Source organism: Triticum aestivum, chromosome 2A, assembly GCF_018294505.1.
Source record: "Triticum aestivum cultivar Chinese Spring chromosome 2A, IWGSC CS RefSeq v2.1, whole genome shotgun sequence".
NCBI lineage: Eukaryota > Viridiplantae > Streptophyta > Magnoliopsida > Poales > Poaceae > Triticum > Triticum aestivum.
Genome location: NC_057797.1, coordinates 725,409,908 through 725,435,292, shown reverse-complemented (window position 1 = coordinate 725,435,292; position 25,385 = coordinate 725,409,908). Strand labels below are relative to the sequence as shown.

The 25,385-nt window shown below is 45.0% G+C and overlaps 1 pseudogene; it reads left to right on the top strand.

The window, feature by feature from the left end:
- The first annotated feature begins 11,842 nt into the window (after positions 1-11,842).
- On the top strand, positions 11,843-20,305 carry LOC123190593 (receptor-like serine/threonine-protein kinase SD1-8; annotated as a pseudogene).
- Positions 20,306-25,385: the final 5,080 nt, after the last annotated feature.

Sequence of the window (25,385 nt, the reverse complement as noted above, 5' to 3'; positions counted from 1 at the left end):
TGATGTGATCCTACTTTTTTTTTCGTGTGTGTGTGTGTGTGTGTGTGTGCGTGCATGCGCGCGGGCGTGCGTGTGCGTGCGCGTGTGCGTGTGCGCGCACGCGTGTTCTGTGGACAATTAGAGAGGACAGACTGTTGCACATTAGTTTGATTATCATAGGTTGCACATATACAAGTTTGCTTAGAGCTTTTATACTACTCAAATGTCTTTTAGATTCCTGTGCATATTCATGAATGATTTCTTATTTTCAATTTAGTCCCGATAGATTGAATACAAGAAGCATGCTCATCGACAATTTCATTTATGTCTATTGCCATTGCGATACAAGGTTAGGTGTGTAATATGTTCAGATATGCGTTGTGAGTTGTGATATAAATTTTTATAGTACATTTCCATAGATAATTGCTTACAGTGTATAATTCAAAATTAAGCCTCATACCTCGTTATTTATTTTTAGTTTGGATCTTGCGTAGTAAAGTAACCTGTTTTAAGAAAATTCACACCTGGAAGTATTGTACCAGATTAAGCTTATTTTTCCTTTTCTCCATGATGCTACAGATGGTCAAAGCATGACTATATTAGTACATCAGCCGTGAGGATCTTCAGGTTTGCTCTAGAATTAGACCTTGTAGTTATTCTAAACTGATATATACTGGCATGGCATGTATGCGGAATTGAAAATCTTAGCTTCAATTGCTTCTGATGCATAATACTGTCTTCCAATTCTATAATATTTATTTCCTATGCCGATACTATTAACCTGTTCCTTGGTTTATATCTTCTCTAACTGGTTCATTATGTATGTTGTAACTTCATCAGAGTATACGTTAACAAATAGAGATGTATACTCCTAATGCCTTTTCTTACAATTGTATATGGGTGATTGTGATGCACATATTTCTAGCAGCAGCAGTGCTACCTGCTATTGTGAGTCTGTACGAAGGCTGGTGTGACCGTCTTGGAGGTGATGTCGTTTTGGGGAAGCTTGTATTGGATATCTATGCTTTGGACGGGGTGAACAAAACCATGTATAAAGAGTACAACGTTTGAGATTCTAGCATGGAAAAGAGGATATGCTGACTGAACTTAACCAATCTGGTGCTACATTTAGACTTGAACAGATTAGGTTTATTCATGGTTCAAATGAAAGATAGTGTTTATTTACTATCTAAAGACAAATGCAAAATCAGATATGCACCAGTGTTCATATCTGATTTTAATTTGGAATATGAGAAAACTATGCAGAAGATGACACAATACCTTTTCTTTAGAAAGGAAAGGATTGATTTTGTATTAGAAGGGTGTGGTGTCCCCAAAAAACTGAAGGTTTTGGTTGCCGAAGTGACATAGAACACACTTTGCCCAAATCGTCGTGGTTGGCAAAGTGACATTGGACGCACTTATCCCAAATCTCCAAATAGAACAATACATTGCGTAGCGAAGTTTATTTTTCTGTCATGATTAACTAAAATTATAAACTAATATATAGCATCCCACAAATGATAACATGTCATCAGCTTTCACAGCTTTTGCAAAGACAAGACTTTGACTTAATAGCATCAAGAGCAGAAGAATACATAAATATTTGGCCTCTTAACCAGACAACTAACCTACATAGCCATGCTCTTCATGCGTCCACAGTTGGTTTTGCCACTCGACTTAGGGAGAGATCATTCATACTCTAGTGTTTTGGCCATCACATCTAGGAGATATCACTCATGCGTGAACCAAGGCGAATAGGACAGGAAATACATTAGGACTAAAAAAACATAGAAAAGGCTAGGAAGAAATTAATAATAATTACATAAAAGAAGCTAGGGGGAATAATTAGAGGTGAAACAAGGTCTTTTAAGAGATGAAGCATGTCCCCCGTGATTATGCAGAGCCGCTTAATGCGTCATGTTTTGTTTCCACGATCTGTAAATCTGGAGCCAAGGGTAATGAAGCAAAAGAGAGAGAGCATGTAATGGTGTTATGTTGGTGGAGCCAAGGGTATTACTGCAGGGAAAATGTCATGTGCCCCCATAGAACATATGCTCCCATTATATGAGAGCACTTGGAACGTTGGATGTCAGATCCAACGATGTGGAGAAAATTGCACAAAACCCCCTCAAATAGTCATTGTATTGCATTGAGGTCCACATCCTTCGAAGCTAACCGTTGGATCTCACATCCAACTCTCCATCTGCTCCCGTTCATGTAGGCTACAGGAGCACCTGATACTTTCCCTATTCCTGCAGGGACAAGCATGGAAAACACGACACGTGACAAAGAGGAAACATTAACTCAGTGATTGGGTCACAAGGGAGAAGATACAAAGAAGTTGGTGATTAAGTTGCGGTGGCAAATTTCATGTTGACAACTATTCTATTTCATAATTGGGTCGTTGTTGAACACTGATGACAGGCGTGACATGATGGTGCAACTATAAAACACGCACATGATCGTCTAGGAAAACCTAGACATGGGCGGGAAACCATGCAAGAGCAAGGTTGCAACAATTTACATGGCGCGAGGATTCCAGGGGACCGAGAAATATGGCTCCGCAGTGGACGCTGCTAGACATGATCGGGCAGGTGGGCACTACAGAGAGGGCTAAAGAGGGAAAAATAAATGGGAGCTCACCATGCCCACAAGATTAGCAATGACATGAGAGCATGGAGACAAGACATCCATCTTTAGCAGTGGAAGCAGTGAAGACATGCTCCAAGACGATATCTATCCCAACAAAGTCATAAGCTACATATGGCATACACATTGTAAATTTTAATAATATTTGAAATCAATGTCTCTATGTCTATGTTCGTTGGCCCGTGGCAACGCGCGGGCATTTAACTAGTTTAATACTATGTTCTAATCTGTCTATATGTTGTCACTGCAGGAAAACAAGAGAGTATGCACCAATGGCAACTCCATCTGCTCCACCAGCAGCAAGGGCAAGAGCTCCTGCTGCAACCAGTGCAACACCAAGGACAGCTCCACCAGCAGCAAGGGAAAGAGCTCCAGCTGCAGCTAGGACTGCAACTAGGGCTGTACCTAGGACAGCTCCTTCTGCTCCTGCTCCAACAAGGCCAAGTTCATCTTCTGCTGGTGCTGATAGGCCTAGTTCATCTTCTGCTACTGCTGCTAGGTCAAGGGCAAAGAAAACATTCATACCACCAAGACTGTCACGTACTGGAAGAGTGAGAAAGCCATCATACAAGATGTCTGAATGGTTCAATTGTTCTCAAGGCAGCAAGAAGTGATGTAATGTTGAAACATGTTTAATTCAGCCTTTTTTGGCTAGTTTGTGATGAAGAATATTAAGAATTTCATGTTGAAACCAGTTAGTTCAAGTCCAAGTGGTGGACTATGTAATGTACCTAATGGTTGTGATGCACTATGATACTCTGGTTATGATGATGTGATGATGAACTTATTAGTTATGATGTTTTGCAAGAAGTTTTCATTCTCTTGTTGTGATGATGAGCATAGTTTCATTGTTGATATGATGATGATCTTAGTTTTCATGTTGTCGATATGATGTGTTATGATGTGTTGCAAGAAGTTGGGTGCCTCGGCATCGGCGTCGACAAAACCCAAAATGTCTCCACTTGGGCATTCAGGGTGCCTCGTCGTCGACAAAACCTAAAATGTCTCCACTTGGGCATTTAGGGTGACTCGGAGTCGAAAAAACCAAAATGTCTCCACTTGGGCATTTAGGGTGCCTCGGCATCGACAAAACCCAAAATGTCTCCACTTGGCCATTTAGGGTGCCTCGGCATCGACAAAACCCAAAATGTCTCCACTTGGGCATTTAGGGTGCCTCGGCGTCGACAAAACCTAAAATGTCTCCACTTGGGCATTTAGGGTGCCTCGGAGTCGAAAAAACCTAAAATGTCTCCACTTGGGCATTTAGGGTGCCTCGGCGTCGACAAAACCCAAAATGTCTCCACTTGGGCATTTAGGGTGCCTCGGCGTCGACAAAACCCAAAATGTCTCCACTTGGGCATTTAGGGTTCCTCGGCGTCGACAAAACCTAAAATGTCTCCACTTGGGCATTTAGGGTGCCTCGGAGTCGAAAAAACCCTAAGAAGTTACTGACATATTAATTTTTTAAATCCAAAAAAATTGCACAAAAATAAAAACCCTAAGAAGTTACTGACATATTAATTTTGTAAATCCAAAAAAATTGCACAAAAATAGTTTGGCCTGGGGATCGAACCCAGGACCAGTTGGTAGTAACCAGGGGTTCAATACCAATAGGATAGTGCTAGTGATGTTGTTTTAGTAGCATCCGCAATTTTACTTATATTTAGTTAGTCATGCACTGTGTTGAGAGTGCGTTGAGGCCGCCAGCGTGGTGAGCGTCTGTTTAGTATAACTAATCGTTTCGGTTTCTGCCTTTAATACATGTCCACCTACCTCTCTCTTCGATCACTCTCCCACTCGCCGCCTGCACCGCCCACTCCTCTTCCCCCTCTCTCCCATCGAAACCACCGCCGACAACCACCCCCACCGCCGTCGCCATGGACTGGCAGCTGGCCATCGAAGAGCTCGCCGGCAACAACCACGAGCTGCGCGCGCAGTACAGGGAGATCACGCGCTGGTTCCCCAGCACGGCGATGCTGAGGAACCATGCCCGCGGCCTGGTGAAGGTGATGACACCTGCCGAAAGGCAGCGTGCATTCCCTGTCGGCCGCACCGTCCCGCCGGCGACCATTCTCTTGTGGGCGATGCGCGAGGTGCAGCGCTCCCCCGACCCCAGGCAACGCGCTCGTTGGTGGATGTACCGCTCATCCACCACGCCGCCGACCGCCGCAGATGACATCACCGACGCCATCCTCGCTCTCCCAGCCCCCATCAACAACGCCTACTAGGAGAGGCGCAATCCATGGGTGCTCGGGCCAAACGACGACTCCGACGCCGAGTCTGAGTCCTCTGATGACTACGACTCTGACGAATCTGACGGCTACTCCTCTAACGATGAGGTGGACGAGGTTGTCGTACTCTCCTCCGACTCCTCCTCCGACGAGCCTGATGTGCAGCTCCTGGCGCCCGTCCTCCACGCCGTCGAGGGGCAGAAGAACAACCCAATTGATGTGGATAAGCTGTCGGAGGTCGCCGACAACCCAGAGCTCGTCGTCGTGAAGCAAGAAGAGGAGGGCGACGGTGAAGATGTGGTGGAGCCAGCGCCGGCCAAGAAGAAGAGGGCGGCGGTGAACAACAATGACGTGCGGCACTCCCTACTCCTGAAGATGTTGAAGAAGGAGGAGTGACATGTTGTCTTCAGTTTCGTCAGAAGAAGAAAAAGTTCAATTTCGTCAGAAGAAGAAAAAGTTCAGTTTCGTCAGTATGTTAGTTTGCCAGTTCTATCTATGTCAGTTGTATCTATGCAGCTACTATCTATGTTAGTATGCCACTATCTATGTAAGACTATCTATGCAGCTCCTATCTATGTTAGTATGTCACTGTTTATGTGAGACTATCTATGCAACTATTATCTATGTTAGTATGCCACTATCTATGTCAGACTATCTATGCACTATGAACTTGCTATCTATGTTCACTATCTACTTGCTATAATCCAAGCTGTTAATTCATCACAAACTGAACTTAATACAAGCTGATAATTCATCACAAACATAGTACTCTCACAAACAACATACAATCCAAGGTTCATTGCTACAGAAATAATAGAGTTCACCACAATAAAGTTTAACACATTACAGCTTTCCTCCATAGCTACTACAAAAGACATCATTGACACACATGGTCAGACAGCAACACAAATTAGTCCTCATCACAAATAGCCTTAATCTGGTGAAGCTTCCTCTTGTTGCTATCACCTGCTGTCTTGAGCTCAACAATGCAGGAAGCAAGAGTACTCTTCTCCATGGTCAACTTCTCCTTCACTTTCATCATCTCAGCAATGCAATAGTCCAGCTTATCCTTCTCTTTCTTCAGGTCATCCTTCTCTTTCTTCAGGCCAGCATAACAAATCTCCAAAGTCCTCTTATCAGAGCTCAACTTTTCCTTCTCCTTAAGATGGTTGAACTTCAAATTCCTAATGATAGTGGCTTGAGATACATGAATTTGCTTTAACTGGTCAACAACAGCCTTTAATTTTTTGATCTCAGCATCCTTTGTCATGCTGCTTTCCACACTAACTGAAATGTTGTCAGCATCATTCTTCTGGTTTACCTCAGGCTGGCTATCCTTATAATCCAAGAGGTTGTTCACATCTTCAACAAGCTTCTCATATGTCTCCTGCAACTCTTTTTTCTGCTGTGTGAGATTGTGTACAGTGCTTGAATGCTCCAGGCATGCCATCCTGTTTTCATGCTGGCTATGCTCATACATAAGCCAGAGCTTATGAATAGAATTCTGCAGATGCTCTGGCCAATGCTCATCTACCCACTGCACTAATTCACAATTTGCAACACCCTACAATAGAAAAAAATCAGTTCAAAATTACAGACATTACTTACAGATTCAGTTAAATAGCTGATTCAGTTAATGTACCAGAATCACATTATTTAATGATGAATAATTATGAAAACTACAGCTAAGAACACTACCTATGAACCCTAGAACTAAATTCAGTAACTATAAACCCTAGAACATGAGCAGTAACTATGAACCCTAGAACATGAACAGTAACTATGAACCCTAGAACAAGAATTGGAATGCTGCAAACACAACTTAAAACTTACTTCAGTGGCACAAGCAATGAACATCCTACCAGTGCTTATCCCCTCAAATGCAACATACTTCCTCCCTGGATTTCCATGCTCACAAATCACATTCAAGTCGTCAGCAAGACCCTCGAACGACGGCTCATCAATTGTAGCTGGGATCTGAGAAATTCAACAAAAACTTGTTCAAATCGAGCAAATGTTCAACCCTACAAACCCTAGAACACAAATGAGGAATACAATGTTCTGACCTTGAGAGGGGAGTCGTCGGAGGAGATGTACTGCGCAGCGGAGCCGTCAGTGCTCTCACTGTCGGTCCAGGACACCATGGCGGACGACGGCCAGCGGCGACCGGAGAGGAGAGGAGCAAATGGGAGGGGAGCGAGCGAGCGTGGGAGCAGAGAGAGCGAGCGTGAGAGCAGAGAAATCGAGCCAGATGTGGTCGGGCGCGGGCGGTCTGTCTCTGGCGACCCGACCGCATCTGTCTTAAGCAAACGGCGCCGTCCGCGCGTCCGTTAGGACACGTCAGCGATTTTGGGCCCCACCTGTCGGAAACGCCCTCAACCGAGCCAAATGACATGTTCAGTGCACTCTGCAAATTTTTTACTGAATGCGCGGTGGCTTTTGCAAAAGATTAGCGACCAGGTTGTTTTCTGCAAGAGAAGCCCCAAATGTGGTGGTTTCTTGCAATTCACTCCCTAAAATTTACTGCCAGTCCGGGGCTCGCGGCCTGAAATTGACATTTTATTTTTGCACTTCAACACTGGGTATCTCTATCAGACTTTCACCTTCATTTTCCTTTCTGGATTTGTGCTTGTTCGAACTACAACAAGATTGTCGGAACTTTTGTTATGAAAATAATAATTGACACACACGCCAAGTAGAATGTGTGGTGGATGTTTTGTATGTCACTTTCTTACCTCTTGTCAGATCTCACAGCCTTAATGTTTTGGAAACAAGAGCAGACTGAAACACAGCAAAGTGAAATGGTACGCATGCACACTATTCAGAGCTGAGCCCGGTTCTCAGGATGGAGGCCCCGAACTGAACTGGTGCAGTGCAAAGTCAGGAGAGTAAATCTTGTGTGGGCAACTGGGCAATGCTAATATGATATGATCCACAGTCCCAGTAGCAAATGGAACATGAAGGCCTACTGGATGAACAAGTAGCATGCCAGTGATGCATTGCAGGTTTTGCAGCATTGGTGTATAATAACTGACATGGATCTCCCCAAGAAAATCCCATCACTTCCGAGTTCAGGTTCGCTTCGGGTGTCAATGAATACAGTCAACTCTTCCTTTCTCCTTCCACAAGGAGCCTAGGGCTAATTCTTCCTCCTCTCGATCTTTGCCGGCGAGGTTGTGGATTCATCTCCCCCTCTGCATGTCTCTCCGGCGGCCGATGTCGAGAGGGGAATCCTGATGCCTCGGCTCGGGCTAGTAGATGGGTCATGTTTTTCGTCCTTGCAAGGACGGCGGATGGTAACGCTTCAGCTTTGAGTCGGTCTTTTGCTCTAATCCTCGCCGAGCTCATTCGTCGGGGCACATTAGACAGAGCTCTGGCTTAGATTCTTATCGGCTCCTTGGGCTACAAGGTCAGGGTTTCTCATCATATGTACATGACAGCAAGATTTGATGGTAGGTTCTTTAAATTGATTCGAGGGTTGAACGGCGATGAGTGTGGCGATGGGGTGTTGGTCCTTAGGGGTCGGCTTTGGCACCGGAGCGGCTTCATCGCGGTGATCGTTTGGTTGTTCCAAGAACGCAATGTAATTTGTAGTATGTGCAGTCTCAAGAGGAAAACATGATTAAATTATGAAAGAAAAAAATAGCAAGCACACACCGTGTCGGTGTGTTAGTCAAACAGTAAAGCGTGCAAATGCAACATATCTACATTTCGTTTCTTTTCTTATTCTTTCTCCTCCACAAACATCATTTCAAATACTCATTAATATGAAGGGCTGACCACACCGGCCGTGTGGTGTGCTAACAGTGCCCGGAGAGCGACTTATAAACTAGCCCTACTTGATCCAGCTAAGCGGTATGATACTAACAAAGGCGAAACACAACGTTGCATCTGCGGCTCCACGGTTGGGCCGTAGCCCTGTACTCTTTGGGTGTTCGTCCTAGCAGCAGAATGGAAGTGCTGACCGCTCAAAAAAAAAAAGAAAAGCAGAATGGAAGTGCTTACAGGCGACGGCCTAGCATTGACTTTTCCCTGGCTCAGAATCTGCTTCGTCCATGCCGTCTGTGTCTGTCCCTGCAGCAAGCAGTTGGTTTTACCCCTCAAAAAAAAAGCAAGCAGTTGGTTTTCCTACCATGGCAAATAAAGTAGATGCTACATGCAGCAAATCTCTACGAAGTAGACTATATCATTCGCAAAGGGGGACTTAGCAGTTCGTCATCCAAGGTGCGAATTATTTCTCGTACTTACGAACTGAAACCAGAGGCTAACGCACATCTTCGCCATGCCGATCTTCACTGGTGGGATATATTTTTTCTCTAGCAGGTTATTTATGGTCGATTGTGTCTTTTTGTTTCATCAGTGTTGGATTCTTTTGGCAAAGGTTGGATTTTATTGACTCAAAATAAAGCACTAAGGGGATACGATCACAATATACACACATCCGACCTCTGTATAATCAGTATGCACACAAGTACACAACCAATATCAACACACACACACACACGCAAAAACACCGGCAAAGAGCGAAGTCATACAAGACTCATATCTGTACCAACCATCTCTTGACAGTACAAGCGCAATGAAAAAGTTTCTACAATAGTGACGCGTTCAGGAAGAAAACGACGCTCAAACGTCGTCGTCACTAGATCCAACCAACAAAGGCCAGACTCTAGCTTTTCACCCTAAGAACACGTCCAAGCACATCCGAGCAGTGCCTTCATCCAGGTAATGACGCAAAAACATTGTCATCGCCAGGTATAACCAATTCGGGTCAGACCTAGGGTTTTCACCCCATAACTCGAGACCGGGTACTCGAGAAGCACCACCAAATTGAAGTCATCATGTTGTCGCTACCACTTTCTGCGATCCCAGCAACTACAAGTGTGGCACAGTCTTTACGTTCCAGCATGACTGTTGCTGCACAACCATCTCCTCCGCGTCAAGCCGCCATCCATAGAATTTATCTCACCGCTGAACGCAAAATTGGCCGGATTCAGAGCCACTGAAACTCTCAGTGGAGCCTTCCAGTTACATCACACAACCTCGCCGGTGCAAGCTGCTGGCAGCAACCATCTGATCTAAAGAAAAAAAATTCTCATGAAGACCCTTGAATGGCCACCGCAATCCGCCGCTCGAGTGGCCAAACTGTGTCGCCACGGTCAAGACAAAAATCACCCCCTCGCATGGATGGGATGAACCACGTGTAGCCAAGTGACAAGCATCGGCTAACCGATCTAAGTCCCAAGGCGCCACCACCAACCACCTTTGCCCTTGTGATCTGCCAGCGGCAACAACAAGGTGCACCAAAGAATGCAGATGACCCTTATCACCGACGCTGCCGTGCTCAACGTACTGGACAGGCTGCTTGAGGAGGAAGGCCATTGCCAAGGCGTGACCATGTTTTCCTTTTTTGTTTTATTTTACTTTATTTATATTCTCAGATATTCTATATTACAAAAAATACTTCACATAAAACATTTAAAAATTTAATCAAACATTTAAAAATGATTAATGTGTATACAAAAAAATACAACGTGAAAATATGTATACAAAAAATGTAGATCATGTATTTATAAGATGTTAATCCAAGAATTCGAAAACAATGTTGAACAAGTGTTTGAAAAATGTTAAAATAATATGGAAAATATGTTGACCGTGTATCCAAAACATGTTAAACTTGTATTTGAAAAATGTTAAATGTGTCTAGAAAAAATGTTGACCATGTATTAAAAAATGTTAAACTTGTCTTTCAGAAATCTTAATCAAGCATTTGAAAATATGTTGAACAATTATTTTTAAAATGTTATTCAAGCACTTAAAAATGATAAATGTGTATACAAAAAATGTTGACCATTTATTAAAAATCATAAAAGAACTTGATAATGTATATATAAAATGTTAATCAAGCATTTAAAAACATGTTGAACAACTATTTAAAAAATGTTTATCAAGCATTTAAAAAATATTAAATGTGTATAGAAAAAATGTTGACAATGTATTAAAAAATGATTAATTTTTTATCATGTACATAAAAATATTAATCAAGCATTTGAGAAAAATGTTTAACAAGTATATTTTAAAAATGTTAAACAAGCATTTAAAATGTGAAATGTTTTAAAAAACTGTTGACCTGTATTAAAAAAATGTTGTATGCATAATAGAAAAATGTATTAGATATATGTAGAAAAACAATGAAACCCGAGGGAAAACAAAAGAAAATAGATGAAAAACGAGAAACAAACAAATAAAACCAAAGAAAAAGGAAAGAAACGAAAATAGCTATTGAAAACCGAGGATGAAACAAAGAAAACAAAGAAAAAGGAAAGAAAAAACCAATATAAATGGTGAAAGAATAAAAAAAACAGAGAGAGAAAAGGAAAAAAAACTAAAACAAAAAAAAAACCCGGAAAGCATGTGGAAACCCGGGTCGTTTTGTTCAAGTCGGTCGCGCCCTAGTAGTCGAACACCAAATCGATGAGTACTTTGTGGCTAGCAGCACCTCATTCTAACTAAGAGTATCTATTATCATTCCGCTCGGGGCCCTTTTCACTCCTTTATTCTTTTAACTTCTTTTAACTGCGCTAGTGGGCCAGCCCGTCAGTGCATATACTTGACGCGAGAGTAGCTTCTGTCTCGCTTAAGACATAGAGCTCGCGATCCTGATCCGCTCGTAGGGTCGGTGGGTAGCAGCCTTCCCTTGCCTTTTTGGGAAGGTTTTTGAACCTTCCGACCGGTCTTAACTTTTTTTCCATGTGTTTTATTTTGCTGATGTTCTTCCATTTTTCTATTTCTTTCTAGAATTCATGAACAGTTTTCTAAATTATGAATAGTTTCAAATTCGGATGCATTTTTTAGTAAATTCACAAACAGTGTTTTTGGATAGTTGTTCGACATGCGGAACAGGAGCTCACACAGTATTGCGCTTTTTTTATTGGGATATGGGCTGGATTCAGTCCCCCCCCAAAGCCCATTCGGCCCCCTCAGCCTGCTTCTTCCCCAGCCCTCCATTCGCACGTGCGGCCGCACGACATCAGTGCCCCCATTCGCCGGCGGCGGTCAGGAACGACGGCTACCGCCCCCCGCCGAACAACTCCATGTGCTACTCCCCCAGTTTCTTGGGCTACTTCGTTCCGCGACGGGAGGAGACAGGGATGGAGGATTTGCCACGGTGGCCAACGGTGGCGGCGACGGGCCATACGCCACCGGCACGCGGCCGGCCCCCACCAGCGCCATCTTCATCGACACGTACGGGGATCTGGACCTCCAGTGACGGCGGGGCGTCGTCGACGGGATCTGGGGGCGGCGGCCGCCACTCGCCGGCCTCCTCTGCTGCCCCCAATTCCCCACGGCAACCAACTAGTCCTTCCCGGGCCTTCGCGTCCTCCCAGTGGCCTTCCGCCGTGCCGACGGGGTGTGCCTGGCCTCGGCGGTGGTGGCAGGTAGTCCCAGCACCTGACGGACGCCGACGCTTTCATGCCCAACCTCCGGATGCATCTCCAGCTTCGGACATTCAGGGAATCCACCCCAAGTTCCAGATGCAGTGATCCACACCCCACACGGTATGTCATATTTTATCTCCACTATCGTGTGAAAAAAAAAACTAGATTATGAAGCATTATTGGTTTGAACTGTTTAAAAAACTAGAATCTGTCGATGCCAGCGCTGCTCAAAGGCTTGTTGCCCAGCCAGTTTTATCCATGGAGTTGCCTAAACCAAACCAATGAATTGGTCAACAGGCTAGATCTGAAATGTCCTACCAGCCTTGCTAAGAATTCGAAATTGCGAGCCACAAATTGCATCTAAAGTGCTGTTCTCTGTAACCGGTATGCGCGGCCATTAGAGAAATGCAGCAAACAGCTCAACATGGCCTTCCATCTAGGGAGGAGACCCGATCAGGACGTGTTCAAACCTCTGACTTTGCTTGTAGTTGGTGTACCGATATTTTTATCTGGAGGGTCATACAAAATGCAGCAAACGGGATCAGTAGTTGCAGTCGTTCGGTGATCTGTTGATCAAACAGAACACCATGTGTCCTGGGATGAAGCGAGCGGTACCTTGCATCGTGTCGTTCACCTTGACACCTCGTCTTGTCTGACATGCTTGGTATGAATGTACTGAAGAATCTGTCAATGCTGGTGCTCAAAAGTTTCTTGCCAGGCAAGTTTCTCGCTGGAGTTGGCTTTTTTTAATCAAAAAGGGGAGTTGTTAATTCTTATTTCTTAATAAAATTTTATTTTATATGGTGAACCAATCGGTTGGTGAACAAGTTCCTTGAAGTTTCTTCCAACCTTGCAAGAACCGTTCAATGTAGACACGGTTGATGTCAATCAAGGATAAAAAATTGCCGTGACAAGGCGCCGTCCTTACTTCCTACCCAAGACCAGCCACTGGATAATGTTTATCTTCTACAAGTGCATAATTCTGCCACTGCCCCTTCGGATGATTCAAGCACCAAATTAGGCCAGACACATCCAAACACACGAAAAATGTATAAGGCCGGGTATATGCAGACCGGCGGCTAGCCTAGTTACCTTGTTCGAGTAGTCTTTTGCCCCAGATCCCGGGACAAGAAACACCAGCCATCATGTGGTCAAAGAATCAGCCACACCTCCACAGCCTCCTGCTTATCGTCGTTCCATTCCTCCTTGTTTCCACAGCCTCTGCCGCGAATCCTGGATCTGACATCCTCGACAAGGCCCGCAACATCACCGACGGTGAGACCCTTGTCTCAGCTGGTGGGTCATTCACCCTGGGTTTCTTCCCTCCTGGGATGCTAGGCAAGAGATACCTTGGGATTTGGTTCTCCATGGATGAGGACGCCATCTGTTGGGTAGCCAACAGAGACCGTCCTCTCACTGATGCTCGCGGGGCGCTGATGATCAGTGACAGGGGAAACCTTCTCTTGATTGATAGCTCCGGCCAGGTCGTGTGGTCTTCAAACACGACAGGCACTGCCTCAACGACTGTGCAGCTGCTCGAGTCCGGCAACCTAGTCTCGAGAGATGGGAACGCCAGCGGTGCCATCACGTGGCAGTCGTTTGACCACCCGTCGAACACATTGCTGCCCGGCATGAAGATTGGCAAGAACCTATGGACCGGGGAAGAGTGGTACCTCACGTCATGGCATTCGGCTGACGACCCTGCCACAGGGAATTTTCGCTACATCACTGACACGGAGGGCGTACCACAAAATGTGATGTTGGATGGTGGCAAAAGGATTTACCGCACGGGACCGTGGAACGGCCTACGGTTCAGTGGTGTCACGGAGATGGGCACGTATTCTGACATGTTCATCTACCGATTGACGAGCAGCCCAAGCGAGATAACCTATGGCTATGTCGCCAAGGCTGGAACGCCCTTCTCACGTCTAGTTCTGACCGACGACGGATTATTCCGACGCCTGGTATGGGACGGGAGCAGTCGGGCGTGGAAGATCTTCTTCCAAGGGCCGAGGGACATCTGCGACCAGTACGGCAGGTGTGGGGCATTTGGACTGTGCAACGCCAGTGCACCGTCGACGTCGTTCTGCAGCTGCGTCAGGGGGTTCAGCCCAGCATCTCCCATGCAGTGGAAGATGAGGGACACCTCCAACGGTTGCCGCCGAAATATGACATTGGACTGTGGTAATGGAATATCCACCACGGATGGTTTTGTTGTGATGCAGGGAGTGAAGCTTCCTGACACGCACAACGCATCAGTGGATGCTAGCATCACGTTGGAGGAGTGCAGGACGAGGTGCCTGGCCAACTGTTCTTGTCTGGCGTATGCTCCATTGGATCTCAAAGGAGGAGGCACTGGAACAGGCTGCATCATCTGGAGAGAGGACCTCATGGACCTCCGGCATGTAGATGGGGGGCAAAGCCTGTTTCTGAGATCAGCCAAGTCAGAATTAGGTACTACTACACTTTTTTTTTGCAAGGATGTTTTTTTACCTTTGAAACAATTAGTAATGCAGTTTATTTGGTTTTATTGCTCTTTAAAGAAACCAACCGCTGCAATTCACCTCCTCAAAAAGGGGGTGATTCTGCAAGGTTGCTCAAAAAAAGTTGTTTCGTTACCTTTCAGTTCAGGGTTTAGAAAATCCACTCTCTTTCAAATCAGATTTCTGGTGCTGCTAACTTAGGGGTGCTCTTGAGAAGTACAACATGGATGCCCTCCTTTCCCACATCTGATCTCCACCCATCTAGCTTTGAGACTGGAAATATTAATTTTAACTAAATATCATATAGAACTCCAACTCGTAGCTAGATTGTCAACATTTAACTAAATATTTAATTTGGTGCATGCTATAGCAACTAAGGTGGTCAATTCTAAAGATGTTAATCATGGATCAGTGGTAATTTTGAACTTGCATGATGGTTTTTTCATGGACAACAGACCTAAAGAACTGCGCATTTTTTCATGGATCGGTGGTTTTTTCAATAAATTTCCATAGGGGCTAGTCCCTTCTAGTCTCTTTTTTATATAAACAATCGTCCCTTGAAACGCTTCATTTCGTAGAGGAAATGAGAAAAACTATAGTGTTAATCATATTAGATAACACCCTTTGCGTTGCTGCGGGAAATTAGTATATCAAGTTCTAAAAACGGTTGAAGTGTACTCCTAAAGGGCAAATAAGATATGAGAAGGAAATGAATTTTACCGCTGAAGTGGGATGCTTGTGAGCTCAGGCAAACTACATTTGCAAAATGATAGCTCTATATTGTTTCAATCTCGCAAATTACAGAAAGCTTGTCAACCAAAGAAAAATTATAGTAAGGCATTCATTCTTCCAAGTATCATCACAAAGTTGCAACAATAATTAGACTTATGATTTATGGACAGTAATGAAATTCGTGGACCAGAACTCTTTGGCCATGCAAGCACTCCTTGGCAATGCAAACACACTTACAACAGACATCATGGGCGGGAAGCATAGGGACTAAAACTTGCTGCCATCATTACGTCAAGCATACATCTTCAGGAAGCCGCTATCCCCATACATAATCTACCCCTTGCCATGGTTGCTCCTGGACATTGGGAGGTGCCTTCTAGTAGATTTTTGTGCCATTACAAATCTTACTTTGTTCAAGTATTCCATATCACCAGGGATCACAACTCTGAAGCTCATAGATCAGTTAAGATAGCACTTGAGGACGATAGTTTAAATGCTCTCAGGCTGAGTTGTAGTAATCCTGATCATTATAATAGGCAATGGCCTATTAGTTAGGTTATCACTCACATACATCTATAGGAAATTGTTATCATTGATGTATGACAATGAAATCAGATTAAGCGAACTTTATATATTGTACAAAGATAGATACAGATCCAAAACAAAACAGGATGTCAATTTTTTTTTTAAAAATGAATGGGATAGCCGAATTCCATACATACAAATCAATTTAATACGCATAATTTGTTGCGAGGGGAGATATTGGTCCAGATCTTAGGATACAAGTACATATACAACAAACAACCGGAACAATAAAAAAGAATAGGGACTGTCTTATCACCAGTCACACAATGGCGCAATGACATATGTGTAGCTTGTTATTGAGTTAGGTTCCCTGGTCTCAATCGATTTTGCTTTTTCTGTGTCCTGTTCTGCCCCACCCGTCCACCATCTACTTTGTCCTACCCACCCCCAAGGCTAAAGGGCCGGGTATTTTCTATGTAGAGTAAACTTCCAAGCCGATTAGGTGAAATGGCCACCACTTTAGCATCACCACACCTGACTGAAAAACCTGACTGGAACATAATCTCTGAAAAGCATAGAAGTGTTGGAGTGACATGTTCCAGATCGCAGAAAAACCGCGTGCTTCAATCTTTGTTCGCGGAGCTTCACCTACAATGTTACTGTGAAGGAGATGCAGGGTAGCTGATACAAAAGAGAGACGACTTAGTACATGATGTTACTGTAAATAAGATATAAGCAGGAATAAGACTGGACATAAGACACCTGTGCATCAATATATTTAGCACTAGGGAAACACTTCACGCTTCTTGGATGTATGCATCAGACTTAGGAAAATAATGGCAGGTGACAATAGTATATAGTTAAGTAAGATCGCTGGCCTACTTTACTTTTTACCGTGCAACTTGTCGATAGATACTCAAAAAGAATCTGCACATGGGGCAGATAGCAATTCAAGTATAAAACAACGCTTTTCTCAACAAAATCAGCTATTGTACGAATGGTGAACTGCGACAGAACTGGTAGTTCAATCTATATAATGCCAAAGATTATGAAGATAGCAATATATCATACCTATCAAGAAGAGACAGAGGATAATATTCTTATGAAACGTAATTGGGTATTCTTAAGATAAATATGGATCATAAACTTATTGAATAGGTTTTTTTTCTTTCAAAAATGCAAATAATGGCCTGCTATATGAACTAATGAACTTGTTATCAGTGACTGCATCAAAGTTTCAAAAGACATATTGGCAGTGGAGAATAAAGATTACCTTGATTTATTTTCAACCACCATTTTCATCAAAGACCTTGCCGACATAGATTAAAACATGGACATCTGCGCAAAGAAACATTAGATGGATTGGGGGTTTCAGTTGTCAAGCCACTACAGCCTGAGATGTTCTGGTAGCTGCCCCGCAAATAAAAGGTAAATCAAACCTTCTTGCAAGAATATGAGTTGAACGTATGTACATCAACCGCAGCAACACATATCATTGAGAAATTTATGGGGAATTGAGAGGGAGGGAGAGAACAGAGAAGGGCAAGATCAGGAGGCTGATAGATATATGTCCCATGTAGGAGACGGGAACCTGAGAAGGAGGAGGATCGCTTACCTACAAAAGGGGCAAATGAGGCAAGGTCATTGGCTATTGATTAGTTTTTCCCGTATTTGTTTAGCAGGACTCACTTCATAATAGATGGATAGATCAGAAATCACAGAAACAAAAATACCTAGAACAGAAATCACTCAAACTCCCATTACATGGACTCATCCATATATAGCTTGTCACGGCATCTTCCTTCTTCCTACGAGCAGGACTGGTGAACGAAGATGTCCTCTTGGAAAACATTATAACTTTCATTTTAGGGGTGACAATTTGTGTAATAAGTAAAAGGAGTAGCTTTATAGAAGCAGTTAAAAGCAAGTAAGTATGCCATAAATGGTCCGCATTTCGAGGTTCAAGTTCCGTAACATGTCCCATACCGCACTAGCTAGGTTGTTGCACAAACTGAACTGACACATACCTCCACTAATAATGTGCATGATTAAATCTGGTTTACCCTCCTCTCTGGTCTTGCCGTTTGCTGGATTGTTCTTACCTACATGTGCAATATAATGCAACACATTTTCGCCGAAGCAATAATGCAGAACTGTCACAGGTGAAGTGCAGCCACCCAAGTCGTTTCCTACTGGGATTGTTATTGGTGTAACAGTGCCCCTGGTCACTATAATTCTGGCTCTCGTTGCTTTCTGGTTTTCCCCCTGGAGGAGACGATGGAACAGAGAAAGAATATCAGGTAAAATTTCAACTATATAGACACAATGGTTCCGTTCATATTTCTTGGTTGTAGCATTGCGAAAAAGGATAGAAACAACCTGACAAGGCAATTTTCTTTGCAGTAGACAATCCTCCAAGGGTTGTAGACAATGCTCCAAGGGTTGAAGAAAATGTTGCTCCTCCGAATCTTGCGTTACTCACGACGTCCTTTCCTGCAGTCAGTCTTCATGCTGTAGTACAGGCTACAGGAAATTTCTCCGAAGCAAATATCATTGGCAAAGGCGGATTTAGTGTCATCTACAAGGTGTTAATTATTTCCTATACATAGTATGAACTGACAACTTGTCACGCATTGACTACACAGTACACACAAAAGAGTTTGAATTCAGAGTTTCAGTCATCCCAGCTGCACCCTTCAGTATATCCGTGGAATCTACATCATAACACTTCATTGTACAATCACCAGGGGGAGCTAGATTGTTATGGAACAGTTGCTGTAAAGAGGCTCAAACAAGATAGTCTTAGCGAGAAAATCAAGGGGGATTATGCAAGGGAAATAGTACTGATGTCAAGGTTCACGCATGCCAATCTTGTTAAGCTTCTCTGTTATTGCCAAGAAAATGCTGAGTGCATACTTGTCTACGAGTTCATGAGGAACAGGAGTTTGAATCTCTACATATTTGGTAATCACTGCATTGCATGACATCTAATTTATCATGCATTACATGTAGAAACGTGTAAGACACAACTTGCTATTCCTATCTGTTTTTCTGCCTCACACGCCTATTAGCAACTGTCAGGAGAAGATAGCAGCCTCCGCTCCTTGCTGAATTGGGCGCAAAGAGTAAAAATAATTCGTGGGATCGCGGTGGGTCTGGAATGGCTTCACGGCGAGGGAGTCATTCACAGGGATCTAAAACCTGGCAATATACTTCTGAATGACACATTGGAACCTAAGATAGCAGACTTTGGCACTGCTAAGACGTTAATTGAGGACCCGACAAATCAGACGTTGGTGCAGACAGCGTACGTTTGAAATCTCAAGTCCTCACCTATTAGCTGTTCCAAATTCAAGTCTAGCTAGTTGGCCAACAGCTATGGATGTTTCTGTTCCTGTTTCGCAGCGTCCAGGAGAGACCTCAATTAACTCCATTTTCTTTTTTGTTGCTAAATGAAGGGGATATGTGGCTCCAGAATATGCAGGGGAAGGGACCCTGACAGACAAGTGTGATGTATACAGCTTCGGAGTTGTCTTGCTGGAGATAGTCAGAGGCAAAAGAAAAAAAGATGAGCCGGTGTTCCTTCCTCAAGTAAGTACCAAGTACACCTTTTCTAAGTTCCAAAATAAATAATAAGTACACGTCTTCTAATTTCTTCCCACTGAAACGAGCACCGGTGAGTATGAACTCAGCGGATACCCCAACACACGTTCCACGCATTCTGAACATGGCCATATCGAAAAATGAGCGCGACGCTGTATGACGGTGCATTTCTTTCTTTTGCAGGTCTGGGAATCGTGGAAGCAATGCGAGATCGGGGAGCTTCTTGATCCGCAAGTGGGTGAACCTGAAGAGGCCTTTTCAGTGCTGGCCAGGTGCATCCATATTGGCCTTCTCTGCGTGCAGCATTTGCCTGAACAGAGGCCTGCCATGCCTGAAGTTGTGGCAATGCTAACAAACACCGGCACACAGCTCCGCATGCCAGGCAACCCCACGGCCAATAGCGGAGCTAGCCCTCGCGCACAGCCGATGTCAAATGACACCCCCGGTCCGAGCCGGACCTTGTGAGTCGTGACCATCCATCACTTGAACAGTTTGTGATATCTTGGTACGAAAATGAAATCCTTTCACGTTTGAGCGCCTCCTCCATTGCGTTTCAGCTTATCAGGGTGACACGGTGAGAGTGCGTGCAAGAGGAATATTATTCAGACAGTTGCAGCATTCTAACTTTGTCTCTTAACACTGGATGCTGCCTTCGTTTTCATTTTCCTTTCCGGGTATTTGTTCAAATTACGACATGATGGGTGGAACTTTCGATAATTAACACACTTGGTGTAGCACAGATCACACTCCTCCCCCTCCCCCGGCGCTCCCGTCGCCCCCCCCCCCCCCTCCCATGCCCTCTCCCCGTCTCGACCCCCCTCCTCGTCCATCTCTCTTCACCGCCGCCGGCAGCGGCCTCCGGCGTGTCCGGGCGGCACCGGCGGCGACGGGCGTCCCTTCCTCACGCGCCTGGAGGGGGAGTCGGGGCTCCCTCTTGCCCGGCGACGGTGGGGCTCGGTGGCGGAGTTCTCCGGGCCTCGGGTGCCCTCGAAGCGGCGGCATGGCCGTTGGCTGCGGGGCGGCGCGGTTGGGGGCTGGCCGGCGGCGCCCGCTTGGCCCAGATCTGGGCCCTTTTGGGCCCCATCTGGGCTGGGGCGGGCTAGCGGTCCGGGGCGTGACGACGTAGCTCCCTAGTGGTGAGGTGAGGCGGCCGTGGCTGCGGTGGTGATGGCTCCGGCGGCCGGCGTGCTGCAGCGTGGTTGCAGGGACTGTCCGGGCCCGTTGGGGTCCGGCCGGGCCGGTGGTGGCCTGGTAGGTCCCTGTTGCTATGTCCGGTCGGCTCCGCGCGGCGATGGAAGTTGTTCCTTCCTGTCGGCTGCGTTGCGGTTGCCACCGAGCCCAGTGTCTTCTCGTCCTACCTCTAGGTCTCGTGTTGGTGGTGTAACGCCCCGACACCGATGTGCCAGGTGTCTTTCAGTTATTCACGGTTGTTGCCTTGTCATTTGTTTGCGTGTCATGCATCTCATATCATGTCATCATGTGCATCTCGTTTGCATACTTGTTCGTCTCATGCATCCGAGCATTTTCCTCGTTGTCTGTTTCTCAATCCGACACTACTATGTCATCTGGCGCCTCCTTTTGCCTCTTTTCGTGTGCGGTAGTTGAATATTCTCAGATTGGACCGATATTTGCCAAGCAGTCTTGGTTCACTACCGGTAGACCGCCTGTCAAGTTTCGTGCCATTTGGAGTCCGTTTGATACTCCAACGGTTAACCGGGGAACCATAAAGGCCTCCTGTGTGTTGCAGCCCAACACCCCTCCAAAGTGGCCCATAACCCTTCCAAACCCCCTCCATCCTCTCGGTCGTTCGATCACGATCGCGTGGTCGAAAACCGCTCCTCATTTGGACTCTCCTAGCTCCCTCTACCTATATATATTTGTGCCTCTCCGAATTTTTCGCGGATGAAACCCTAGCCCCGCTCCTCTCGCGCCGCCGTCCCCGACGAATTTGCCGCCGCCACGTCATCCTCTCTCTCCTCCCACCGCGCCGGCCACCGGGGGCCCAGATCCGGCCCGCCCCGGGGCCAAACCCGGCCGTGCCGAGCCCGTCTCTCCGCGCGCCTCGCCGCCGCCTCTCTCCGCCGGCGCCCCGAGCCGCCCGCCGGCGACCGCGCCTCGTCGGAGCTTCGCCTCCATCGCCGCCCGCGCGCCCGTGTAGAACGTCACCGCCATGCGCCGCCGCGACGTGCGCCGCCCGTTGCCGGCCTCCTCCGCCCGTCCCGCGCCGTCCCCGGCAACTCCGGCCAGCTGCGCCGGCCACCCCTCACCGGAATTCCTCGCCGGAGCCCGTCCCGGCCAGATCCACCCCGGGTGGATGAGATCCACCCGGATCCGAACCAAACGCCACCGTCTCGCGAACCGGATCCACCCCGTCCCAGGATATCCCCATCCCGCGTTGACTTCTTCTAGAGGTTGATTTTTCCTCTAAGTCATTTTTCTGCGATGATTTTATGCCATGTTCATCGCATCATAACTTCATCACCGTTGCTCCGTTTTGCGTGCATGAGATATCAAGATGTTCATCAGGATGTCCTCTTCATGTATTGTGTGAAGTGGCGATTGTAAGCCAACTCTTTATCCCTTTGTTATTTTGTACATGGGATGTGTAAAGATTACCCCTCTTGCAACATGCCTACAATGCGGTTATGCCTCTGAGTCGTGCTCTGACACATGGGAGATATAGCCGCATCGTGGGTGTTACAAGTTGGTAATCAGAGCCTTCCCCGACTTAGGAGCCCCCTGCTTGATCGAATCGTTGGCGTTGTTGAGTCTAGAAAAATGTTTTGAGTCTTATAGGATTATATATATCGGAGAGTAGGATTCTTTTTACTCCTTAGTCCCTTTGTCGCTCTGGTGAGGCCTCCTGACATAGAGTTTTGACTCTTCTCTCCTCAAATTTCACTAAAAAAATTTAGGATCACGCGGGTATCTTGGAATCGTTCCGATGGTTTTGTGACGAGAACATTGTTGTTGGTGCCTCCTGACATTTAGGGGTTGTGGCAGTGTCCCGGGGAGTTGAGCTCCGAGGTGTTGTCGTCACAATTTGATCATTGCAGTTCTAGAATACCTGAGTTCGCCGACATCGAGAATCTCTTTTATGTAGTTTTTGGTGAGATAACCTCGACGCCACCTAGTACTGGGGCTTGAGTTCGGGAGTATTGACATAACTCGTATAACGGATGCTTTTCGAAGGTTGAGGTAAATGATTTCTGAAGGTTTCTTGGTTATGTGTTGAAGGATAGATACAGCTGGATGTAGGATTTGCTAGTTTTGGGTGAGATATTATGCTTCCCCTGTATCCCCAACACCTGATTGCATAACCAGAAAGTTTCGGGAGTTTATAAGTGGGAATTCAAGTAGCTCTTAGGATATCTTTCCGACAGATGCATGACATGAAATTGGGGTTCGACGTCTAGTGGTCCGCCCATCCACGGTTGGTTTTACAGTGGTCTCGTTGTGTCTTAAAGAGTCCTTGGCTATGCTGACTCGGGGACGCTTCGTATGTCATGTGCACTGCCTTGTACATGATGGTGCTGTACGATTGAGCCCGTGTGGGCCCCACCATGGAAACTTCGGACGGAATCTCTATCATATGTTTGTTCCGGCTTATTCTGCAAGCCAACCCTTGTTTTTGTTTTGAGTTGTGGTATTCGAGTTGCTTCAAAGTCAAATGTTGATTCCATACCTTTCCTAAGTGGTGTTCTCATATTCCTATGGGAGTACTAATCCTTCTTGATCATCGAGTTTGTCTTGTTAATTCTTTTTCAACCGGCGTGTTCTCTCTTCAAGTGGATCCGTTCATTTTCAACATCCGCAAGACCAACTCTAAGTATTCTCAACGGTGTTTGTTTCATTCGCCCCAAATTTTCTTTGTTTTCCCACCCTCCCACCATTGTTTCTTCAAGGACTCATATATCTTAATCAAGTATCCATCTTATTGATACGAAGTCTCTCCATTCTTTTCCGTCAATGTTCTTATCCGGTGATTCTTAGGAAGATACTAACGGAGCCTCAAGTTCGCCACTTTTCACTCGTTTTCTTCTCCGGTGGATTCAAGTCAAGCTTTGTTGATCATATCTTTTTCCTCGTTCCAAATGCTTTCTCATGTCGGTGCACCTCTTAATTGTTCATTTCTTGCTATTCATTTGTTCGGGAATGCTGAAGATATCTCAGAAGGCTCGTCTTGTCATTCAAGTTCCGTTCAACCTATTTCGAGGTTGTTACCCCATTCAAGCCATTTAATTCTTACCAGTGCAATTTCCCTTTCAAGTAATCATTCAACGGTGTATCTTTTGAGTGGGCCCTAACCCACAGGTATTTTCCCAGGATCTTACCTGACTCTTCTAAATTTTCTCGGAGCTATTCTCGAATCTTTTAAAGTTTGACGTAAGAATGAATTTTCATCAGTCAATTGCCTTCTCCAATATCGTTTTCAAATTCTTTTCATCGTCGGTTCAACCTTTCTAATATTCATTCTCCCGGAGTATCTCAACAATTCATGGTGGTGTTTCTCGTCGTCATTCTCGGATTTGAAGACCGAAGAAGAGTTTCTCTTCAATCTTGTCCATTCTCTCGAATATTCATTGTTCTAGCTTATTGCCATCCTCTCATAATTGTTTTCAATTGTGAGAATTCTTTTCATCCTTCTGGAGCAATTCAGGAGTCTTTGCAGTTCGATTCTCCACAGCCCATCATCTCAGGTTTATTCATTCTCAGTCAGCTCTCGTTCTCTAAATCTTACCGGTGCATCATTCAAGTATTATCTAATCAGTTCACGATCTCTTCCTTCACTTGTATCTAAATCCCCTCAAGTATCGTCATTCGTTTTCCAATTCTTTCCGGTGATTTGTGCCTTTGCCACTTTCATTTTCAATTCTTAAGGTGGCTATTCAAGATTCTTCTTCCTTCATTTTCATATCAATTCTTTTGTTGTTTCCAAATCCTACCGGTGGTTCGTTGAAGACCTTCTCAAGTTTGTGCTATATCTCTCTTAATCCTTTCTGCGAGAATAAGTAGTATGCCAAATCTGTTGCTTGTCATCAATTTAAATTGGTGAAGGGTAAGCATAATGTAATTCTTATTCTTGTTTCATCAAGTAAATTCAATTCCTTATCCCGGAGGTTCATCAAAATTCTTGATTTCATTTGGTCATCTTTCTTTTCCGGAGTTCCAGGTTTTCCGCTTTATCTCATCGCGAAGCTTCATCTAACCATTGCAAGGGTTCGATCTTATTCTCTTCATCCTTCACTTCTTTTGATCATTCTTTTATTACCGGAGTTCTTCATGGAGGCTCTACATGATGGTTCACCAAGGATTTAATTCCTTCTCGAAGTACTCATCAAGATTCTTTTAAGAGGAGCTCAAGTTTTCTTCATCTTGCAATCCGGAGTGCAATTGTTCTCCCTTAATTATCTTTTGAGGTGGTAATATATCATTCTTCATTCACAAGAATGAGATATTTAAACCCATCAGTCTCTTCATTGGAGTTATATTGGGTTATATTTCACCTAAAGATTCTCCTAAGGATTGTTGCTATTTATGGTGCTTATAAATGATGCAAGTTCTTCATTTATCCTCCTGGTGAAATAAGCTTCTCGTCTCCTTGTTCATATCAATCCAATTCTTTTTCCCGTGAGTGGCAGGTTGTCACCTCATAATTTGAGATGTATTCCATAAGACCATATCAAGCTTATTCTTTTTATCGTTGGTTTTCCAACAACTCCGTTCTAGCATTTGTTGTA